The sequence below is a fragment of the Zea mays genome, chromosome 2 (assembly GCF_902167145.1).
Source record: "Zea mays cultivar B73 chromosome 2, Zm-B73-REFERENCE-NAM-5.0, whole genome shotgun sequence".
NCBI lineage: Eukaryota > Viridiplantae > Streptophyta > Magnoliopsida > Poales > Poaceae > Zea > Zea mays.
In genome coordinates, this window is record NC_050097.1 from 22,456,176 (window position 1) to 22,470,003 (window position 13,828).

At 46.0% G+C, this 13,828-nt stretch overlaps 1 pseudogene; it reads left to right on the forward strand.

Annotated features, from left to right (window-relative positions):
• Positions 1–4,950: 4,950 nt before the first annotated feature.
• Positions 4,951–9,005, forward strand: LOC103648472 (protein phosphatase 2C 50-like; annotated as a pseudogene).
• Positions 9,006–13,828: the final 4,823 nt, after the last annotated feature.

The following is a 13,828-nucleotide window of genomic DNA, read 5'->3' on the forward strand; positions in this document are numbered from 1 at the left end:
TTCAAAATAATGGCGCAATTTGTGCGAAGCCATAACAACTGCGTAGGCGACTTTTTCCAGTTCCGTCATGTTGCATTTTGATGTCGTGAGTACTTCAGAGACGTAATAAACTAGACATTGCCTGATCGTGCCTTCTTTGTCCTACTCTTGAACCAGTGTTGCGCTGACCGCGTGCGGCGAAGCTGCGATGTAGAGCAACAGGGGTAGCGAGGGGTTGGGGCTTGTAAGAATCGCCAACTCTGACAGGTGCTGCTTTAGTGAAGCGAAGGCCGCCGCTTGCTCTGGTCCCCATGCGAAGTATGTTGTGCCGCAGAGTGTTTTGAGGAAAGGTAGGCTTCGCTCTGCGGACTTGGAGATGAATCTGTTGAGGGCGGCCAATCTGCCTGTCAATCGTTGGACGTCTCTGGCTGACTGCAGGGGCGTCATGTTGATGATGGCCTGGATTTTGGTCAGGTTGGCTTCGATCCCGCCGTGCGACACCAGGTAACCCAGTATTTCCCCCTAGCGAACACCGAAGACGCACTTTTTGGGGTTTAGGCGAAGTCGTGCGTCCCGCATGTTCACGAACGTTTCTGCGAGGTCAGCCAGATGGTCTTCCTTGCTTCTGCTGGTGACGACGATGTCGTCCACATATGTGAATATGTTTCTGCCGACTTGGCTCTCGAGCACCGTTTTGGTGAGTCGAGAGAATGTGGACCCAGCGTTCTTAAGTCCCTCCAGCATTCTGATGAAGCAATACGTGCCGAAGGGTGTTATGAAACTGGTGCTGGCCTTGTCTTCCTCCTTCATATATATATTTGGTGGTAGCCGGAAAAGCAATCAAGGAGTGACATGACTTCGCACCCGGCCGCACTATCGACGATCTTGTCAATCCGAGGCAGCGGGAAATTATCCTTGGGGCAGGCCTTACTGAGGCTGGTGAAATCAATGCACATCCGTCACTTGCCGCTCTTCTTTTGCACCATCACTACGTTGGCGAGCCACGTAGGGTAGGCGACTGGCTCGATAAAGTTGGCCTCAAGCAGGCGGTGTACCTCGGCCTTGGCGGCTTCTGTCTTCTCATCAGACATCTTGCGCAGCCGCTGTTTCTTCGGCCTCACCGAAGGGTCGATTCCCAAGCTGTGCTCGATGATAGAGCAGCTGACTCCGACCAGGTCAAGGGCGGACCAGGCAAAGACGTCTTTATTTTTGGACAGACAGCAGAGGAGTCTCTCCTCGTCATGCGAAGTGAGGTCTTCACTGATGATGATCGTTTGCTTGGGCGTTGCCTGGTCGAGGGGAAAAGTCTTGGTCCCATCGTTGCTCTGTAGCTGTGCCTTTTCATGCTCTTTGGCGGTTGGCCTGGCAGACTCAGGGACCTCGCGCTAGGCCGTGAGGCAGTGTACGTTCCTTTGCCCAGGAACGAAGTCTCTTTCTATGTTGCGCGCGGCCTGCTGGTTGCCGTAGACTGTGATCGCGCCTTGCGGACCCGGGATCTTCATGCACAAGTAAAGTCCATGAATGGCTGCCTCAAACTTGTTGATGGAGCCCCGACCCATTATGGCGTTGTACGGGTACACCATGTCGACGATGTCGAAAGTGACTTGCTCACTTCGTGCATTGGGTGCTACGCCGAAGGAGAGGGGTAGCTCTATTTTGCCGACAGGAAAGGTGCCCTTGCCGCCGAAGCCATACAGTGGGTTGTCCGAAGGTTTGAGCAAGCTGTGGCTGATGCTCATGCGGTCGAAGGCGTGGAGGAAAATGATATCCGCCTGGCTGCCGTTGTTAACTAAGACTTTGTGCAGGTCCCAGCCTGCCACGCTGCAGTTGATAACCATGGCGTCGATGTGGGGTGCGCTGCGCAGGTCGACGTCTCGGGCGTCGAAGGTCAATGGCACATGGGACCACTTTGTCTGCACGACTGGACCAGTGACGGCGACATGGTTGATGCTGCGGTAGTGGTCTCTCTTCTGTCGCTTTGTGTCGAAGTCGACGCTAGACCCCCCAGTGATCATGTGAATGACTCCACGATACGGCTGATTGGCGAAGTCTTCTTGTTTTGGGGCTTGGGGGTGGTTGGGGTGGTGGATGTTTTGCTGTTGCGGGTGTGGAGGTGGGAGTGGGGGAGGTACGATTTGTACCTCCTGGTGGTGTGGTATGCGTGGTTAGGTGGATGCTGAGCGGGGCCGTGGTTGTATGGTTGAGGGAGTTGTTGATATGTGTGCGCGAAAACTCTAGGGTTGTCGGCTGGTTGCACCCGAGACATCCTGTCTCTGGTGGCCTTCGTTTCTGGGCAGTCCCTTGTAGGGTGCGCGCAGTCTTCGCCGTGGAACAAGCAGTAAAATATGCGCGGCTGCTGCGCCCGTCCTCGGCCCCGACCACGAGTTCCGTTGCCGCGGCCCTGGGGGATACTCTTGGCGGCGAGGGGCCTCACCAGCGAGGTGCTGGTTGGCGATGTTGTGTACCTGCTGCTGACTGCGGCCGTCCTGACCGGAGTCTGCCTGCGAAGGCCTCGTCCACGTACGGCTGGACTGCGGAGGGTCTTTGGGTTTCCTCTAAGACTCGACTTTGCGCTGGTGGAGCTCTTCGGATCTGGCATATTTTTTGAACAGCTGATACAACTCCTGGAGGTTCTTGGGTGGATCTCTGATGCAGTGGCAGTAAAGGACGTCAGCCCGAAGGCCACAGATGGCGTAGTGAATGGCTATTTGGTCATCGACCGAAGGCAGTTGTGACTTGAGAGTCAGAAACTTGCGGTAGTACTCCCGCAGAGTTTCTCTTTCTAGCTGCTTGCAGAGTGATAGTTCAGCCAAGGCGTCGGTGTCTGGGCGGTACCCTTGGAAGTTGAGCAAAATATTGTCCCGCAGACTTCTCCAGGAGTCAATGGACAACGGGGGCAACCTGGTGTACCAAGTGAGAGCCGGGCCTTCGAGGGCGATGATGAATGATTTGGCCATTGTGGCGTCGTCCCCTCCGGATGATGCAACGACGACTTGGTAACTCATGATATACTGTGCTGGGTCATTGCTGCCGTTGTACTTGGGGTAGGTCCCTGCCCTGAAGTTGGTGGGCCATGGTGACACTTGCAGGTGCGACGCCAGGGGACTTCGCTCATCAAGGTAGTTGACACCTTGGAATGCTGCGACGTGCGGGATGACGGGTCCGCGCTGAGGAATGAACAGGTCTTCGAATGGCGCGCGCTGTTGGAGGGGTGGGCCTTGTTGCAAACCAAGTTGGCCTTCGCTCTGCATGAGCGCAATCTCTTGCTCAAGCTCCTGAGCCTTCTGCTCCTCGTCGCGTATATCTGGCGCACCTTGGCCTGTGCAGAGACACATTGGCGATTGGCCTCGAGGATCTCGTTCTGCTTCTGGAGGTTGCGGTTCTTGATGCGCAAGGCCCGCAGCTGTAGTTGTTCCTCTGCTGAAATGCCGATGACTTCGCCATCCTCAGTGGCGTCCGCGCCCTCCGGTGGAGCGAAGCCTGGGGGAGGTTGCGGTTGTCCTCCGGAGCTGCAGGTGCGGAGACTGCCTTCGGGTGTGGGTTGTTCATTGCGCTGCCTCTTGCTGAGTGCGTCGTCTTCGCAGGCTTCTTGGTGGGTGGTGTCGACAAGGGCCTTGCCCTTTTTCTCGGCCAACAGCGCTGCCTTCGCTGCTTCGTCAATGGATGGGGCTGCCTTCGAGCTAGCTCTCTTGGGTGCCATCGCGGGTGGTTTTTTCGTAGCACGAACGGTGGGCGCCAAATGTTGGAACTTGCTCTCCCGAGCAAGTTGATCCAACGGGGGAGTGAAAGTAATGCGAACAAGGTTTTAGCTCAGGAAGGCAATTGCTCTGTTAATCTAGCCTCTCAAGGGCACTGTGCGGGGGTATTTATAGGTGCATGAGTACCCAGCGTCTTGGATTAAGGACGCATGTGCCCTCAGGCGTCTAGGTCACCCTCGGAATATTCCCATAAAGCAGAGTTACAGACTGTCATTACAGAAAAGCCTTTACAAATCGGGCCCGTAATACACTCAGCCGCGCGGGGCCTGTTACAATGGGCCGAATTCCACGTGGGCCTTCGTGTTGGACGAGGACGCGAGACGGGGCGACCTTGTCGTAGGCCTTCGTCTTGCAGCGTGTTGGACGAAGGGTGGAAACTGCCGGTCGCTTTGCCTCCGTTGGTGCGGCGGGATCGGCGAAGGCATCGAGCGAAGGGTAGTGTCTTCGCCTTCGCCCCAACATTGGTCCGAGTAATAATCACGTATTACCTCCGTTCATAAATATATGACACCGTTGGCTTTTTCAAAAAATTTAACCACACTCGTATTATTTAAAAATGTAAAATTTTAAGTCAAGCACAAACTATCTTAAGTGATAGAACAAATAAAAAAAGATAACTCATTATTTTTAATAAAATTAATGGTCAAAGTTTTTTTTAAAAAATCAACGGTGTCATATATTTATGAACGAAGGGAGTATCTGATAGTGAAGATGGCGAGTCGGGAGAGATATTGGAGCACCACTTAGGCGCAGAGAAAGACCAAAATTATCCATAGATTTACTTGACCGAGCTCTTACATGGGGCTTCAACGAGTTTAAGGAAGAAGCTTATGTGTTTCTCGATATCTTAATGAAACTGAAGTCATCGATTTGAGTTTATATTTCCATCGCACTTAATCTTTCCATATAGTGGTGGTAGTAGCAAAAACATATTCTAGAGTGGTTTGCGCTTAAACCCCACATCCACTAATCTCCCATTGCTAATCCTGGCACAGGTGATTAATCACCGCCCGACCCTTCACACGTGTCCCGGCGAGATTTTTGGTATTATAGAAAGCCACACACTGGGACTGGCCAAAATCTATTACTACTCCTTAAGAGAGTACCGTAGGCGTGCACAAGCTTGGTTCTGCCAGTCTCCCCGCCGTCAACGCAGATCCGCCCCCACACTCCTCCGTCGCAAGCAACACCGCCTCCCCTCTGCTCCGCGATTATGGGGACCAAGGCCGCCATCAACGCCATCCATCGCAGGCAACATCGCCAGTCATGGAAGGTTGCCGAGGATCCCCACCCTCCTCCCCCTCTGCTACGCGATTACAGGGATCCAAGGCTCAACGTGAAGGTACGCCGTCGCCTCCCGCCTCCCCTCCCCTCCCCTCCGCGATGTTACTGCGCAACTGGCCACGCTGTTAGGCGTGTTCCACCTCTCCTCTCCATCGCTGGGCAACTGAGCTTCTCTCCCCCGACTCCACATCCACCAGCGAGTCGCGCCTCTGCCGCCGCCTGCTCGGGCAGGCAGGACCCAGCTCCCCCACGAAATCCCGTCCCTCTGAGGATCTCGCATCCCGCTCCCTCTGAGGATCCCGTCCTCCTCCACCACTACCGCTGGGAACTCGCCTCCTCTCAGGGTGAGCCTAGGGTTTCTTCTCGGTCGGGGAATGTGCAGTGATCGAGAAGCTAGAACTCGCTATTGTCAGCGCCGCAGGCGGCAAGAGGAGCGTCTACCTCGTAGACCGCGGTCTGTATGGGGTTGTGCGTCCACGAGCGGCCCTATTGACGAGATGGAGGACGCCTCCACCGTGGCCCTGCGATTCGCCGACGTGCCGGTGCGCCTGCATGCCAGCTGCCATGACCTTGCCAGTCTGGACCTCGACGCCGACGCACTCCGCCTGTCGACGCACATTTTTGGCATCTTCTACGGACACGACGGTGTCGAGGTACACCTGTGGGCCTAGGGAACCCTTAGAAAGCCGCCCCTGTCATCGATGACCCTTGATGAATCGCTTCTTGTCACTGTACAAGTGGCCAACTACTGCCGGGAGAGGTTCCAGGTACTCTTGAGGTAGGAGTTGAGGCTACTTGGTAAGGATTTGACATGAAGTAGGGCGAGCTGTTCACCGGGTGTTTCTAGAGGCTGGATGATGAGGTGTCAAGGCAGGCAAGCAGGCTTGTCCGTGGCGTCCATGAGCCATGGCCGGTGGCCGCCAAGAACGTGGGCTCAAATGCGGTTGTCACTAGTTTGCTCATCCCATGCTGTGGTTGCCAACTGCGAGGATTCACATGTCGTTCTCCGCCGTGGAAAGGAGACAATAGAGTCATCGATTGATCGCACGGTGAGCCTTTTCTTTTACTTGGAGTGAGCCATGATGACGATCGTGCGATTGACCCATGGTTGTTATAGTCTGACATTAAGGATGAGCAGGCGAGGATTGAGGCGTTGGGACTGGGATGCAAGGTCATCCAATGGAATGGCTATTGAGTCTCCGGTATACTTGGTATGTAAAGATTGATTGGTATGTACATTGGTTCCTCAGCTAGATCTTGGTAGAATGACTCTTTATGTGAGGTGGAAAGCATAGTTATAGCAACATGAAAATGCTTATGTTGTTTCTTTATGGCATGCTCACTAGATTCATGAACATCGATGCAACAGTACCACTATTATGAAACAGAGAATTAAATATGTGCCTTGTAGTATCTTTTTTCTTTGATCAACTGTATCTCTTGATCGACATGATGGTAGATAAAAATGTTTTTATTCCTAGGTGCAAGCTAATAACAAAGTGTTCTTAGTGCTTTCGAGGGGTGACTGATGAACAGTTGTGCCAAATTAGAGTATTATAGGTGTAGTATTAGTTTGGAATAACTGAATAAACAGAAAGTAAGCAAACTTGCTTATGGCTGATTTAGCTATCAATATCAGACCTAGGCATGCCAAATATCAGTTACAACTTACAGTATTATTCCTTCTCAACCTCATATGATATTTTATATTTTCTCCAAGCTGTGTGAAAAAAATTCAACATTAGTACAACAGAGGCTTGTGCACATTGTCGATTTAGCTCTTAGTATGTTTCTTTCCTTTTCACCCTCAGGATCCATTTTTTTGGGATTTGTCCCATACCATTTCTGTTAACATATTTTCACTAACTACTGTATTTTTTGTTTATCTTGTTTTCATACTCTGCTAGCTGTGGTGGACTGGTGGTAAAGTGAACCAGGAACAATTTGATTTCAAATATACAGTTTTGGTTTGATTTTATGGCATTTCTCCTTGGTGTTTTGTTTTGGTTACCATTAATGGTTAATGTTGTTTAGTTTTCACAATTCTGAATTTAATTTTTATCTTTATGTTATGCATGTAGTACTAGAAGTACTTCGGAAAAGGAACTTGTAAGGAAGCAGGTCTTTGTCCTTGGCCGAATGGGAAATGCTAAGGAAGCTCTTCCGACAATTATAAACAAACTGGAAGTCATGCAGATGCAGGAGGTTCTAACTTGCCTATCCATTATATTACCATTTCTAAGACATCCTGTTCTATATTAGTCAACTTGATATATAGGCTTGAATTATAATATAAATCTTGAAAATGCATGTAGGTTGTTGAAATTGTTACGGAGCAGCACGATGACGAACTGTGGGAGGAACTGATTAGACAATGCCACAAGAAGCCTGAAATGGTAACTGAAATAAACAGTGCTTAATCTTCCTTAGACTGAGGCATCTTCTGTTTCTTAGTTCAATTTCTATGGCTATTGGGCAGTTAAGGAAGATTAACTTTGGATCTGATCAATGTTATTCTGATTGCTATGATCCTATCTACCAATGTGGACATGTAAATGCCAAACAGATGTGGTTGTTACATATGCAGGGTTGTTCAAAATCCACAATTCTTATTCATCGATTATTTCCTTCCAGTAACAATTTCTTCTACTTATTCATGGATCATTTTGGTTTTAGCTGGTTGAGCACTTTTTCTCAATCTCCAGTGAACACATCTAGGATGACTCTTCACATCCGTCAGGTACATATTGCGATTGCTGCAAGTTTTTTCTTTGATTTTTTTGGCACCTGTTGGATTTGGGTTGCAATATATATAAAATGTACTTAACTGATTTTTTGTGAGAAATTCAGTTGTGGGGCTGTGCTACTTAAACGCATTTAAAGTTCCTTTAGCAGAAAATAATTGACACTGACTGTTGGAGGTATGCCTAGGACTTGTTTATGCATTTTTAAAAAATTCATGCTTTATTTGTTGCTTCTACTCTAAATGCATGTTTCGAGGAACTCTGCAAATACTATAGTCAATGGCTAACACAACATGTTCCTCACTTGGGGGAAACCCGAAATATGGCACTCAAATTGCAATTAAAAGTTTTGCAGCTGAGTCAAAACAAAGAATTGGTTAATTATTGATAGAAATTAATGTTAGATCAAATGTTAGGCACCCAAACCTTGTCAGGTTGATTGGTTGTTGCATTGAATGGAATAGTAGACTATTGGTGTATGAGTATGCTGAGAATAATAGTTTGGCGAATGCCTTGGTGAGGGACTAACAATCCTCGTAGGCGTCACCTCCTACCCACAGCCATTACTCCACCTCCAGTTTATCAGGTCTGCCAATCCTATTTACCAAAAGCTCCTAGATATCATTCAAGTATTGTAAGATCCTTTTTTTGGTTATTTCCTTCCATAAATATCATTTTGCGATGATGTTTTGTTAAAATACTACTGATTGCCATTAACTTGGGGTCGACTGTCTGCCTCATGGCCAGTCCCAAAATTTCAATGCAGCAATGCCGCTACCAAGCCCAAATATCCAAGATGCTCACGAAGACTGGTGCAGTATACCAACAGTCGTATGTGGTATTGTTGTAGGGCATGTTCCATTATCTGTAATAAACAAAGGCATGAAGTTGTGGTAGCCTGTTAGTTTGCACAATTCTGGTTGTTATTAATTTTTCAAGTGGTTGTTTAAGGATTTGTCTGTCTGTTTATGTGTATGTCTGCAACTTTAGTGTCTGCCTAGAAAACCCTGTTTAAGGAACTGTCTGTTTATGTGGTTCTTCAAGGATTTGACTGTTTATGTGGCCGTTCATGTTCCACAATTCTATTTCATGTGGTTGCTGTTAATGCATATGTGCATGATCCATATAGTGCATGTCTGTTGAAGGCATGAAGTTGTGGTTGCTATTAAGTCTGGATGTTTAGGTGGTTGTTGGTAATTTTTTTGAACAGGCAACGGGGGGACAAAGAGTCCCCACCTGATCAGAATTTTTATATATGTAACATAAGGTATAGGTTACATAACATGTTGCTGGTAACTGATATGTGCACAATTTAGTTTTAATGAGTACAGGTCGGCGATTGCTGAGGAGGTTAGCGAGAAGTGGCGCAGATCTAGGGGCTGTGTGCACACTTAGAATCAAAGGTGCAGCTGTCAAAGTTCAACTAGCATTTGTTTGCACTTTCGTAAGTCCATGGCCATCTCAATTCAGAACATGCAGTATACCATATGGTCTGATTACTTTTGGTGCTTAGGTTCCTTTTGACATGGCTACATATTCTTTTTACGGAACAAGAAGATATAACCAATAGACATGATCTGTAATGAGGCTATAGATTACTACCAGACTCAAAGCAACTTAGGTCAGGAATCTGGTAATGATATTTAACGTCATTAAATACCTTTATTGTTATCGACACTACTATTGTTTTTTGAATTTTAGTAACTTATGTGTACCATATCAGTGATCTGATTAGTGTCACCTGATGAGCTATGTTTCGCGATAATAATGTCATGTTGGCTTTGATAACTTTTGTTTTAGGGATCTCAAGTTTGCTGAACGCGAAGGGCGAGGGGGGTGGGCACCTTTTCATTCTCCGGCAACTCTCTAATCATTGACATCCTGCTTGAGTGAGGTATGAGACCTGTCTTTTTCTGAACTAATGTGATGATTGTTACTATTATTTCTGTTCACTAGGATAGAAGCATCCCTCTTTATTTCTGTTCACTTAGACTAATCTATGAGGATTGTTAATTTATTTCTGTTCACTCGGATAGAGACACCCTCTTTGTTTCTATTCACTTGGACATAAGATGGTAATTTAGAATTTGCTTCCTCCTGCCTTTTTTGAACTAGCATGCTTCCGCCTAAACAAGGTTGGGAGTAGGCATAGTTCACTCTGAGTCATGTATCCTCCTGCTTAAGTTCAATATTTTTGTGAAGTCTGAATGTTCGAATTCTGGTGTCATCTTCTATAGCTATGCTTTGCTTTGATCACTTTTATTTTAGTGCATGCTTCCACCTAAACAAGGCTAGGAGTAGGCATAGTCCACTTTGAGTCATGTCTCCTGCTGCTTAAGTTCAATATTTTTGTGAAGTCTAAATGTTCAAAATCTGGTGTCATCTTCCATAGCTATGCTTTTCTTTGATCACTTTTGTTTTAGTGCTCTCTAGCTGAACCTGTTGTCCAACATTACTGACATGGAATTTTTTGGTTAACCTTAAAACCAGAAAGAGCTTGCGAAATTATGTTTGTGATTCTCTGAGTTATTCCCTAAATATGTGTAAGTATAAGTTTTGATCCCTGCTACTGTATAGATCATCGTTAGGAATGAATTGCGGTGCTGCCTTATGGTTAACCTTAAAACCAGAAAGAGCTATGCTTTTCTTTTGAATGTGAATAGGTATTAGCAATAGCCCCTCCACCTGCTTATGGCTACAATGAAGAGTGGGGGAGGAAGGAGATTATTATAACAGTGGGATGAGGCATGGTTCCCCGACACTAGGCGTGGTTGAAGCTCTGGACGCCACGAGGGCCACTGCAGTCACTGCCGAGGAAGCGCGCACTATCGCCAAGGAGATGGAGAAGAAGGCCGCCACTACTGCAAAGCTAGCCACCATCGCTATGGACAAGGTGGGATTTGTCGTCGTTGCTGTGGCCAGTGTCGTCGCCGAGGAAGCCAATGCGTTGGATTCAGTGGCACATCGCTATTTGGCTGTGAACTTATGATGTATGAACATTGCTATGAGTGTAACCTGTGCTGATGCTTTGTTGTGAAATTTATCTAAGAATTGGAGATCAGTTCCAGTTATGTGTCTGTGTGCCTTTTTTTTATCAAATTAGCATTGTGTTGTTGTGTGGTCATAGACACAAAACTAACAGCAACACAAGTTGGTGTACCTGTTGTGTGTTGTTTGAGGCAATTTGTGTTGCTTGTGTTTTAGGCCAACATGACTCTTTAGAAATAATTTAAAGTGATATTGATAATGTTTGCCACACTGATTTTACATGTCATAGTGATGTTTGTCGTTCCGTATTTATGTTTCACACAATTTTTTTACTCCCGTAGCAACGCACGGGCATGGACCTAGTGAAAATGAAGCCGTGAGAATTGCTAGAATGGAAAGGAAACATGCTTTCTCTTTGCCGAAGTAGAAGTGTGCTGCCCTTATTTATTCATATGGATTTGAGTTTCCAAACTATCCCTTAAACCTGCGTTCAATGGACAGAGAGGCAACATCGTCTGTCTTCTCCATCCCCGGGAGACGGCACCGTACGCGTCAATCACGATCGGGTCGAGGTAAAAGAGAGCCGTGACGCCGCTGCTCATTCAGACGAAGATAACATCGATGGCACCGGTGACTGCACGGTCGAAGAAACCCGCGAGGATGTTGGAGTCCATGCAGCCGGCACCCATCCAGTTCAAGCAGACCTTGTACGCGGCCACCCTGGCCTTCGGCGCGACAATATTTTACAGGTAAGTTTCCATCTGTCGTCATGCTTTATTTAGTACTCCCTCCGTTCTTAAATATACGACGTCGTTGACTTTTAAAAAAAACTTTATTACTCATCTTATTCAAAATATGTATTCAAAAATGTAAATTTTCAAGTCATGTCTAAACAACCTTAAGTGATAAAACAAATCATAACAAAATAAATGATAATTTACAATTTTTTAATAACATGACTGGTCAAAGTTTTTTTAAAAAATCAACGGTGTCATCGGCGGCGGTCCTGAGAAATCAGGGGCTCGGAGCAAGATACAAATTGATGGCCCTTCTAGATTTCATGATTATATATATGTTGTAAATTTTAAAAAATAATTGTGAATTGAAACCATCGAAAAGAGCACCCCAACAATAAATCCTATATTCGAGTCCTAACAATTAAAATATAACATGATTTAAATTGTTAAAGTCACACAAACATTTACGGCTCCAACAGTTGAGTCTCATATCATATTATTAGAAAAGATCAATTATTTAGGAAATAAAAAATTAAAAATAGTATATAAAATAAGGATAGAGCTCCGCAATGAGGTCTTATATTTGGGATCCGAGAGACCGAGTCCTATAATTATTTGATGATTTTTTTTTTGTAAAATAGAACCTATGTTGGAGCAATGTTTTGGTGTCACAGTCCTATATTGTAAAATATAACCATATGTAAGACCCTTCTTGGTGATGCTCTTTAGGTACACCAAAATTAAATAAATTAAAAATTATACCCATTATGTGGCACTCACAAATAGTCAATAAAATCAAACCTTCACCAATTAGCAAATCATGCTGCAATATGTTGATTCGCTGTTGGGTCTTGTTTTCGTCGTCGAATCGCACCACCAGACACCAAACACATACTCTAAGGCCGTATATGGTATACTGGAGTGGGGCTCCTTGGAACCGGGGGCTAGGGCGGCTGCCCTGCTCGCCCCCTCCAGGGCCGGCACTGGATGTCATATATTTAAGAACAGAGGTAGTATTAAACAAATGCTATATTTGTGTGTCTTTCTCATTTATTATGAAACATATATTGAGAGACTTCTCAATAGGTGCCTATTATCAGCACTTTAGGATATTTTTATTTAGAAGTACTTTCCCTAAGCTATCAAATTTGAATAATCAGCTATTTCGTAGGATAAAGTCCATTTCTATTTTCTAAGCCCTTGGATTGTCGTGCAATTCCAATTTGGTGCTCCCGGTGCTAAGGATGAAAAGGAGGTCGCTCCCATGGGAAATTAGCAGCACCCACGAATGATATAAATACTACTGTTGCTTTAGCTTTACTAACATCAGCGGCATATTTTTATGCGGGTCTTAGCAAAAAAGGATTAAGAACCTTTCATTTTTTTCGTTAAGTTCAAGTCTGGTATTCTACAACTAACAACTTATTTATTTTGAGACCAAAACACTTCCATAAGGGAAAGAAAGACAGATGAGCCAACTTGAGATTTTTTGGCATTATTATCACAAAGAAGAAATTCTGGATTTGCATGACGAAAGAACTGAATGCTCCCAGCTTCTATCCTTCCCTCGTGTCACTTTGGGTCACTGACTCCGTGACTCGTTCGAAAGAGAAGACCTGGAAAGGGAACTCTTGGTCAAGCTTTTGGTGTACTTGTGCACAGCTCAAGAGCATTTGCTGAGCGCCTGAGCCTGAGGCAGCTCCTCCAGGGGTATGGCCCATTTGCGTGTAACCGAAGTTTTTTCTATAGCTGGTGGCTTTCTTTGCCAGATTCCAACATGTTCTATCTGCCTTGGACGACGAGGTTCTCGGGAGCATGCTGGAGTCCATCAAAGTCGAGAGGGGCGACAATGCAACGTCGTGAACGAAATCCGCCCAAAATCCAACTTGCATTTGCTGGCCCAGGGTGTGCGTCTGACAGCCTGATCATGGAGGGATTCAGAGCGCCTAGTGTTGCCTAACCTTGAAAGAACGGAAAGGTTAAATGAGATTTTGCTGGTCTTTTTCTTTTCCTTGTGTTACCACTACTCTTGCAGAAGAACTTGGGTGCTGTTTGGTTCACGTATTTGTAACATAATGGGTAACTGATAACGTTAAATCATGTTTGTTTTAGTTCAACCGTAATCAGATATCACACTAAAAATTGATACCAGCCTATTCAAACTTGTTACCGCCAGTAATCGAGTGTAAACCATTATCATTTGCGTTATATTTTGTGAACCAAACAACACCTTGTGTCCTGGCTAGGTCCGTTGGCTGCCTGTTAAAAAAATGTTGATTTCGTATTTCACATATGATTTATGCCGGTGGTGTTATGTGTTGCGCTCTCCCATGTCTGG